General features: G+C 41.2%; 1 protein-coding gene across 4 annotated transcripts in view; it reads left to right on the top strand.

The window, feature by feature from the left end:
• Positions 1-9,637, top strand: part of MYO6 (myosin VI) — a 185,029-nt gene that overhangs the window by 51,475 nt on the left and 123,917 nt on the right. The window lies entirely within an intron of this gene.

The following is a 9,637-nucleotide window of genomic DNA, read 5'->3' as shown; positions in this document are numbered from 1 at the left end:
TGTCTGTCCCCCAGGGAGGGGGTTATATGTAGATCCTTGTAATCGGTTTCCCCTTTCTACCCCACCCCGCCTCCACTCTCCCGGTAACGCCACTGTCAGCGCTGGTCCTGTGGGGTTCATCTGTCCTGATTAGCCAGGCACCATCAGCTTTCTTCACCACATTTGCTTATCCCAAAGTCTATTTTTGGTATTATCTGGGGACTTCGTTGCTCTGTTCCCCTTGCTGTTCTATTGCACACCCTTAGTGTTTCGCCTCAGTGTGGTGGGTCAGATCGGGTGCAATTCCTGCACTATTGTGTCCAGTATTGTCCCCCTTAGCACTATGGGTCAATGAGGGACGTCGTGTCTTGTAGTCGGGCTGGGCCTTTGTGCTTTGGCTCCTCTGAGCGGGAATATCATCCTCAGGGCTTGATGGGCCAGGATGTGCTCCACTTTTTCTTCCTCCCCCTTCATTTGTTGCTGTGTGCTCTGATCAGACATGTGCCTCTCCCTGAGCCTAATGAAATTCTTGTAGGACAGCTGTTGGTACCCTTGGTGGCCTCGAATGAGCAGGTGCATGCAAGATGGTTATGTTGCCGACTCATAGTGTCACTGTACAACTGCCCAGTCTGGCTGGCCCCTTGTTGCAGCCACCGTGCCATTCTTTCTTATTGAGAGTTGCCTTTCCCCACTGACCTTTTAGCAAGGATGCCCTCTTCCAGGGACTGCTATCTCCTGATAGCGTGTCCAAAGTTCATGAGGTACAGTCTCATCATCCTCACTTCTAAGTATGTTCTTCAAGACAGATATATTTATTTTTGGCAGTTCTTGGTACTTTCAATAATTTTTGCTAACACCCTAATAATATTTCAAAAACAGTTTTCAGTTTCCCCCCCAGTAAGCTGCCAAGATCATTCTGTGTTCAAGAAAACGTGTCAAGATTATCTTTTTGGATCCCCAAACCAGTTGCTACATCCTGAGCCCACCTCTCTGTCCTGAATCTATGTGGCATCAGAGACCCATTACTGGAGAATATGTCTGCGGTCGTCCACTGATTGTGGAGATCTGGTTAAACATCTTTTGTTTGTTTGGAATAAACCTGTGCATGTACTTAAAGAGTCTGAACTGGAACCTGCATGCTAATTTATAATGAAAGTTCGTGACACTCTTAACTCAGGAAGAATGTAAACCAATCACCTGAAGTCATTTTATAGCATTCGATTAAAGATTAAGTCATTACTTATAAATAATGAATAACTATATTAATAAATTACTAAGGGTTTTAAAAGACAATGAAAATTAAAAATGCTGTTAAAATGTTGTCAGATTAATAAGCTTTCTTAAACATCCCCAAAGCAATGATAAAAATAATTAATAGTGCATTCTGGAAATATTTTCTCTGATTTCTTGTTAAATACAGAGAACTAACTGCACATATTTAACTCTTATCTTTTTCATGAAAGTTCATTAAAATCATTGTATATGATTTTAAAAATGTATAAATTGACTAGGACAAGGAGATTAGGAGAGAAAGTAGCAATAAATGAAGGATTTTTGGTGAAAAGTTTAAAAGATGGACAGCAGATAGATGGACATTATCTGATTTGGCAAAGCAGAAGAATCTGTATATTAGGTTCCTGCAGAGGGTAAAATCAATAAGAAGTGATGAGATAAAACTGAAAGGGTAATGAAAGAATTAGGACTTTGAGGTTCCATTTACTCTAGATGGTAAGGGGGAGGATGCAGGGTGGAAAACAGTAGTTTTCAACTCTTTCCAGGGATCAGAAGCCTTGTTTCTGGAAAACTGAACTGTATCAGAGGAAGACCAACTGATAACTAGCTGATGGGAACCTCCCAGCGAGAAATGTTGGGTGCTGCCCTGTTACCCTAGAGTGACGACTGTCGGCATAGTTCTGATCTCTTTATACACTCTTTGTTGGCTTTTAATCAATGCTTCAGTATTAATGGAAAACTAAATGTATTGAGGAAATCCTTTCTGTGAAACAGAAGGGCAAATACAACAGGAAAAAGATGCAACAAGAAAGAAACCGGCAATGGAGGGAAATTAAAATTGCAATTATAGAAGAAAAAAATCAGTAAAAGGTTTAGAAAGTAAGGGGATAAAAAACCAAAAACATTTTAAAGAGGTGGGATAAAGGAAGAGATGAATAATATAAAAGAAAATATGAGAAAACAAAAGCAGCAGTCATATATACAGTGTCAAGTTTAAGACTTCCAGAAAGGAGAAATAGATAATAGGGGAGTGCATTTTTAAAGAAGTAAAGGTAGTATTTCAATGCTTTTCTGAATTGCCTGGCTTGTGCATTCAGACTGTGTGTGGATCTTGATGTCCCCTGACTGTGGTTCTAAGTCTCTAGAGCAGTGGTTCTCAACATTAATACAGGTCCTCATGTGTGGCGACCCCCAACCATCCAATTATTTTCATTGCTACTTCATAACTGTAATTTTGCTACTGTTATGAACTGTAATGCAAATATCTGATATGCAGGATATATTTTCATTGTTACAAATTGAACCTAATTAAAGCATAGTGATTAATCACAAAACAATATATAATTATATATTGTGAAATAGTTATTTCTAATGACAAATAAATGAAATTTTGTCTTGAAGCATGGTGTAGCATGGGTAACAGTCTTCACACAGGGTACACATAGGTGGGTGTATCTGCATGTGGGCAGACCCGTCTGGGGACGGATAGAGGAGCGGTGTCTCAGTTCCTAAGACCATTGGAAATATGTGTTTTCTGATGGTCTTAGGCAACCCGTGAAAGGGTCATTCGACCACCAGGTTGAGAACCGCTGCTCTAAGATCCATTGTCCCAACCCTCAAAGCATTTGGTTATGACTAAGGAGCTTTTTGTACATGAAAATGCATAGGGAATTCCAGAGTAACAGGTGGGCAGTGACCTAGAAAAAAATCAGGCATCTAGACAGGAGAAAGGGGACTGTTTTTCTCACGTAAGCCTTACAACATTGGTAAAGATACCAGGGACTGGCAGGGTAGGGTGGAGGGGGCTTCAAAAAGTTGTGGAAAACGAAATGAAAATATATTGAAAATTTCCACAACTTTTTGAAGCCCAGACATATGTATAACAAGAAGTTTACTATTTATACCATTTTTAAGATGTGCAATTCGTTTACATTTATGACATCCATTATTCTGTGCTTTTGAAATAGTATATTTGACTTTTGAATAAAGCTGTTCTTTATCACTCATCTAAAAGTGATGTAAAAAGTACATTTTATGAAGCAGCTTGAATTTCTGAATGGAATTTATGAGAAGAGTTGAATGATCCTTCTTTAATGTGAACAAGTGAGTAGGACTAAAAAAAGGAAACTCAAACCACGAGTGCAAAGAAAGTTTTCCTCTGAAGAATACTTGTCAGTTCTCACAGATTCTATTCTAGCATGGTGATTCTTGGGAATTGAGACCAAATTGTAGCTGAGTTGAATTTTAATTCTTGAATAATCGCTGTAATTAAATCCAGAGAACGAAAGAGATTATAAAAACAATAAGAACTTGAGCTACTCTGAGTGAAAGTTTATGGACGTAATTGATGTCAGTAACAAGGGACTTTATATATAAAGTGGCTGCTGTAAAAACTCTTTTTTAAGATGGCATTTTTGATGTAGGCAGAAGGCAGCAACTTAAAACAATCACCAGCCACGCTGGTTGTTAGGCGTATAGGCAAAATGCCAGATGCAGTAGAGGAAAGGATTTTCTTTGGGAGATCTACTGGAAAAAAAACAAAATAAAACAAAACAATCTCCCAACCCAAACCAAACACAAATCCAAAACAAATAAGCTGTTTGCTTCACTCTTAACTTTGTTATGGGAAACGTAAGCCCTGTAACCCTATACATTGTGTTCTTTTGTCATGCTGTGATGCTGTGTGAGCTTGAAGATGTAAAGAGCTTCGGGTCATCTAATTAGTATTTCACATTTGAGAGTGATTAATTTTGTTTGTGAAAAGATAGTTATTGGAATAACTTGTTAAAGTGTTTTGACAAAGCCGTTGTGTGTTTTAGTAAAGCACTTAAAAAAATCATTTTATTGGGAGCTCGCACAACTCATCACAGTCCATCCATCCATCCATTGTGACAAGCACATTTGGACATTTGTTGCCATCATCATTTTCAAGCATTTTCTTTCTACTTAAGCCCTTGGTATCAGCTCTTCATTCCCCCCCCCCCATCCTCTCCCACCCTCCCTCCCTTGATAATTTATAAATTATTATTTTTTTCATGTCTTACACTGACCGATGTCTCCCTTCACCCACTTTTCTGTTGTCCATCCCCCAGGGAGGAGGTTATATGTAGATCCCTGTAATCAGTTCCTATAAAGCGGAACTGAGGAACAGGGAGGAAGACGGACATAACTGACAGGACCAGGGAGAGCAGAAACAGAAATAGCTTTATTAGGGGGCCTAGGCCAACAGGTCAGGGAAGTCGGGCTCAGCAGCTGGGGGTGAGGGTTTTTAAAGGGGTTGTGAGGAATGTATGGCAATTAGCACATGGGGTCTGGAAACTGAGAATTGCTTGTGACTCCTAGAGGCTTTCTTTGAGCCCAGAGCATCTGGTTTCACTGGTTATCTTATCTGGCGCTGGCTGCTGCTGACCTTTGGGATGTTTAGGGCCTGGACCTGCTTCAGCTTAGTCCAAACGGGGGCTGCCTAATTCAGACCCGGCTCAAACATTCCAAACTTCTTAATATTGGTAACGGGCGACGTTTTCTGTCTTAACTACTTCCTGCTGAGATAGAGCGAAGAAGGGGGGGACTAAGAGTTGGAAGGTTCAGGGGTGGCCCAGTCGGCAGCGGACTGTAAGGGTGAAGAAGCTGATTGAAGGTCAGGTTGGAGGTATCTTTCATCCGTCCTGCAAGAATCTAAACACACAAAGAGCTAAAAGCAAAAGTACACAGATTATTATCAGAGGCCCGATGAGGGGCATAACCCAGGCCATGGCAGGATTTTGAAACCATGAGAAGCTTGTGGTGTTCCACTGACGTTTCCTGATTTTATTGGCCATGGTGTGGAGTGCCTTAACATTTTGTTAAACTATGCCTGATTCATTAATATAACAACAGTCTTTATGTAGAAACATGCATGCTCCTCTTTTATCTGCTGTTAATAAGTCAAGAGCTTGGTGATTTTGTAGAGTGACTCGTGTTAAGATGTTAACTACCTTTGGAGGGAGACAAGAGAGTTATCAGTTTGATGTTTTTTTGCAATGGGTGATGGCTACTTTTGCTGACAGCTAAAGAGCCTGTAAGAGATTAACTATTAATTTACCGTTTACTATGGGGGACCCTTTGGTAGTCAGAAAATCCCCGCTCCTTCCAGATGGTGGCATGACAGTGAGCTATAAGGAATGCATAATTAGAATCAGAATATATATTAGCCGTTTTTTCGTTTAGCTAGATGGCGACCTCAAATGAGAGGAACAAGTTTCGCTTTTTGAGAAGTAGTTTTTATTGGGAGGCATGCAGCTTTCCAGACTTGGTCAAGTGAGAGCACAACATATGCAGCCTGCCGTTGCCCCTGAGCATTTAGGACAGAACTGCCATCAATCAACAAAGTTAGCTCTGGGTTAGGATACGTTGATCAGAGAGTCTGGGTCAGGGCAGTGTTAGTTCCTCAACTGCCTGGGGGCAGGAGTGACCGCTAAGTTCCAGCGAGTCTAGGAGCTGAGGCAAGAGGGTTGCTGTGTTTAAAGAGGGAGCCTGGCACAGAGTTATGTTAGGGTTTTTGATAAACATGAGATAGATTTCCTGCAAGAGGCTTGGAGACAACAAAGACAGGGCTCAGCGTGAAAGGAGGTCCTGCAGCCTGTGGGTGGATAGGCTTTCCCTGGGTTAACTTTAGGGATTTTTTGGTGAGGGCGGCGGCTGCCACCAGGGCCCAGAGGCAGGATTGCCAACCTCTGACTGTCATATCTAGTTGCTTAGACAGACGAGCTATAGGGGATAGAGCGGGCCCCAGGGGCTGAGCCACAACTCCAACTGCTATACCTTGTTTTTTGCCTGTGTAGAGTAAAAAAGGTTTGGTAGACGCAGGGGTGAGGGTGAAGGAGGGCGTGTCAGGGTTTGTTACAGGCAGCTTTGACTTACTGGGGAAAGTTTAGGGGGCCAACAGGAGTGGCCTTGTTTTTCTGTCTCTTTCCCATGAGCTATCAGGGGAAGTATCAGCTTGATGTCCTTTACATTTTTTACACTATAATCTTTTTTACCATGAACACATTCACTTTTTTTTTTAATTAACTTCTCGGCAAACAACTTTCCATAACTTTTAAACTTCTTCACATTCTGGTACAGCCAGACATTTTATAACAAGTTGTCCAACTCTTTTCCGATTATTTGTAACTTATTCTGACCTTCTGAAACTTGCTGCTTCCATCTAGACTTAAACATTCACTGAAATGAGAATTGTATTAACTAAGTGTCAGCAAAGGGTTGAAGGTCTGTTGGCAGTCGCTTCTGCTGCATTGCATAAAGGCTGCTGCGACCACTCTCGGGGAGTTTAATAGTTTAGTTATAAGAGGGAAACTGGGGACTTAATGTATAGTATTTGTTCACTCAAAGTCAGTAGTAGGAGGTTCTTTATGACTTAGTGTTTATTTAGAGTTAAACTCTGAGTGGTGGGGGTGGGGCACAGGCTTAAAGAACAGCGGAATGAGATAAGTGTGTCTTGGAGGGAGAGAGGTTAAGGAAGTTTGGCTGTGTCTGCTTTAAAACTGTTTTAGGAGGGGCTGCAAGTAAAGGCAAATGAATGATGACAAGCTGGGTTAAGGGGGATGGTGAAAAAGGTATAGTGGAAGGGAGAATGTGGGACAAGAGAGTATAGGGGTTGGGAGCTACCGGGTGTATGGGGATAACAGCTTCGTTAATGAGGCGCAGATGCTGGACCAAGTGATAAGTACCATTTGGTTTCTTACTAGTAAGATTGGAGTGTTGCAGGGAGAGTGGGTAGGAGTAATGAGATTGTCAGAAAGGAAGCATTGCATGATGGGTTAACCTTGGGAATCAACGAGGTCTGTAGGGCCAGTTTTTCCTGGTTGGGTGAAAGAAAGGGAAGGAGCAGAGGTGCTGTGAGACCAAAAGTAAGGTGTAAGGAGGCTCCTAACTTATTTAAAATGTCTCTTCCCAACAGAGGGACCAGGCACGAAGGGATTATAAGGAAGGAATGAGTAGTAAAGGGCTGGTACACCTGGGGCTGGTAGGCTTGCCATCAATATCCATGATCGAGATTGAGGAAGGACTGCCTAGCCCTGAAAATGAAGGCAGGTCAGAAAAGGCAGCTTCTGTGCAAGAAGGACATTTACTCACCCAATACCTTGAGCAATAGCCCAGGTTCGGCGAGGGTGAGGGGGGTCCAGTCAGGGTCTCCTTAGACTTGGGCCAATTCCAGCAGGGCCAATGTCAGGTCAGGAATTGGAAGGACAGTGTCGCCACGTGGAGACACAAAGGGCCTGTCGCTTTTCCAAGGACAGTTGGACTTCCAGTGTCTGCTTTGACCTCACGCTGGACAGGGTTTGGTTGGAGCTTTAGGCCTGGGGCACTTCTGTGACCAGTGCCCTTCTCTGCACTTGAAGCAGGCACCAGGTGGCCGTGGTTGTTCCCATACACCCTTGCCCCACGCTGCCCTCTGGGACCTCAGGATCGCCAGCTGCAGGGCTGCTACTAAGGCTTAGGTTTGAAAATTTACCTTCTGCCCAAACCAGGCATCAGGGGCTGACTGCCTGTTCCTCATGGCTGTTAAAACCTTAAATGCCATATTTGCTAAATCTCAGACCAGGGTTTGAGGACATTTCTTCCGCTTTTTTAAGCTTTTAATGTAAAGCATCAATTAAACAGCTTAAAAAGGTAGCTGGATTCTCATCAGGCTTTTGAGTGATTTTAAGATTATTAAAATTGACTCCTATGTGGGAAATGGCCTTACGCCAAGCCAGGACACACCGAAGCATTTTATTGCAGCAGGCATGTCTGTCCCTACCTGCTTGATTGTTAATTTGATAACTTTTTTTTTTTTAGAAGCAAATGACGTTTAATTTTTAAGCTAGTGTGACAAGCCAACTGGACTTTGCTAATATGGATACTTTACAATACCTATTGGGTTTTATACCCTGTGTTAGAAAACATGCTACATTAAAAGGAGTGACAGCAACTCTGGTATTCAGAGAACTGAATCCCTTCGGAGGGAGTAGTCGGAGAAGGCCTCATAAAGGGAAACTTAAACCATTATTGAAACAGCACTTGACCTGAAGTTTCATTTTCTGACATATAGCATGATATCCAAATTCCCATTTTAGTAGTCAAATCCTAAGAGTTAAGAAGAAAATGTACCTTTAGCAATTTTTTGAATAATTATGATCATTTATAACATTTTAGCCTGAGATAATACCAGCCTCTTTGCAGACAAGATAAGATGATGTAGCTTGACATCAATTGCAGAAACATCACATAATTCCATTAGGAGCATTTAGATTGCCACAGCACCATCTGGATATCTTTGTTAAGGAGGTGCTTTTTATTTTTTTTCACAGATTAATGCACTTCATCATACATTTATTCATGGGTGAAAAACTCGTTGATGAAAACAATGTCTATGTTACTTGCTGCTCTTTATTTACAACCAAACATCAATGTCTCCTTCTTCAATACATCCTAGAGAGATTCTTAAACATAATCTTATGATTTCAAATCTCCAGCTCTGAGATTTTTTTAAATTTCTAATATTTATTTTCTGATATCTTTCCTCATATCTACATTATGAATCCATTTTCTTTGAACTGAGGAGCATTCTTTAAATACTTGTATTATAATTTCTCAATTTGCGTTCAGTTAACATTTTCTTTATTTTACTCCTGCTTTCCAAATGCAGTTTTGATAGGTTAAAATTAGAGTTTGACAATTGATTTAACTGAGCTCTTTTAACCTGCTATTCAGTACAACATTAAATCAATTGACTTTGCTTTTTTGGTGAATTAAGACGGTAAGCCCAGGCCATGGGTATCTGCGGTATGAATCGCCAGGCAGTGCCACCCTCTCTATTCTGTGCCAAGGTTGAGAAAGCCAAGTTTCCTTCTCTGTCATTTTGATCAAGGGTTTTTTTTCTTCCTATTTATTCATCATCAAAATGAATAGCAACCTTTACTCTTCTGACTACTGGGGGTTATATTGTCTTATGCACATGCGTAGGTCTCTAGACATTTTATTTTTCTGTCCTTCCAGGATGTACAACAGGATATGTAGATTCCATGCTAAGAAAGTTTGGCATAAACTATCATGCTACAAGACAACTAAGGTTGTATTTGGGTTTCTACTTAGTCTTAGTTCTTTTTTTTTTAATTAAATAATCATTTTATTAGGGGCTCATACAACTCATCACAATCTGTACATACGTCATTTGTGTCTAGCATATTAGTACATATATTGACCTCATCATTCTTACAACACCCGCTTTCTACTTGAGCCCTTGGTGTCAGCTCATTTTTTCCCCTTCTCTCCCCGCTCCCCTTTCTCCCCTCCCCTGATAATTTATAAATTATTATTATTTTATCATATCTTACCCCATCCAATGTCTCTCTCACCCACTTCTCCGCTGTCTGTCCCCCAGGGAGGAGGCCACATGTAGACC

Source organism: Echinops telfairi, unplaced genomic scaffold (assembly GCF_000313985.2).
Source record: "Echinops telfairi isolate 266 unplaced genomic scaffold, ASM31398v2 ScPeMD7_3533;HRSCAF=4204_0, whole genome shotgun sequence".
In the NCBI taxonomy this organism is placed as follows: Eukaryota; Metazoa; Chordata; class Mammalia; order Afrosoricida; family Tenrecidae; genus Echinops; species Echinops telfairi.
The sequence above is the reverse complement of the archived record's forward strand: the minus strand, read 5'-3'. Positions and strand labels throughout refer to the sequence as shown.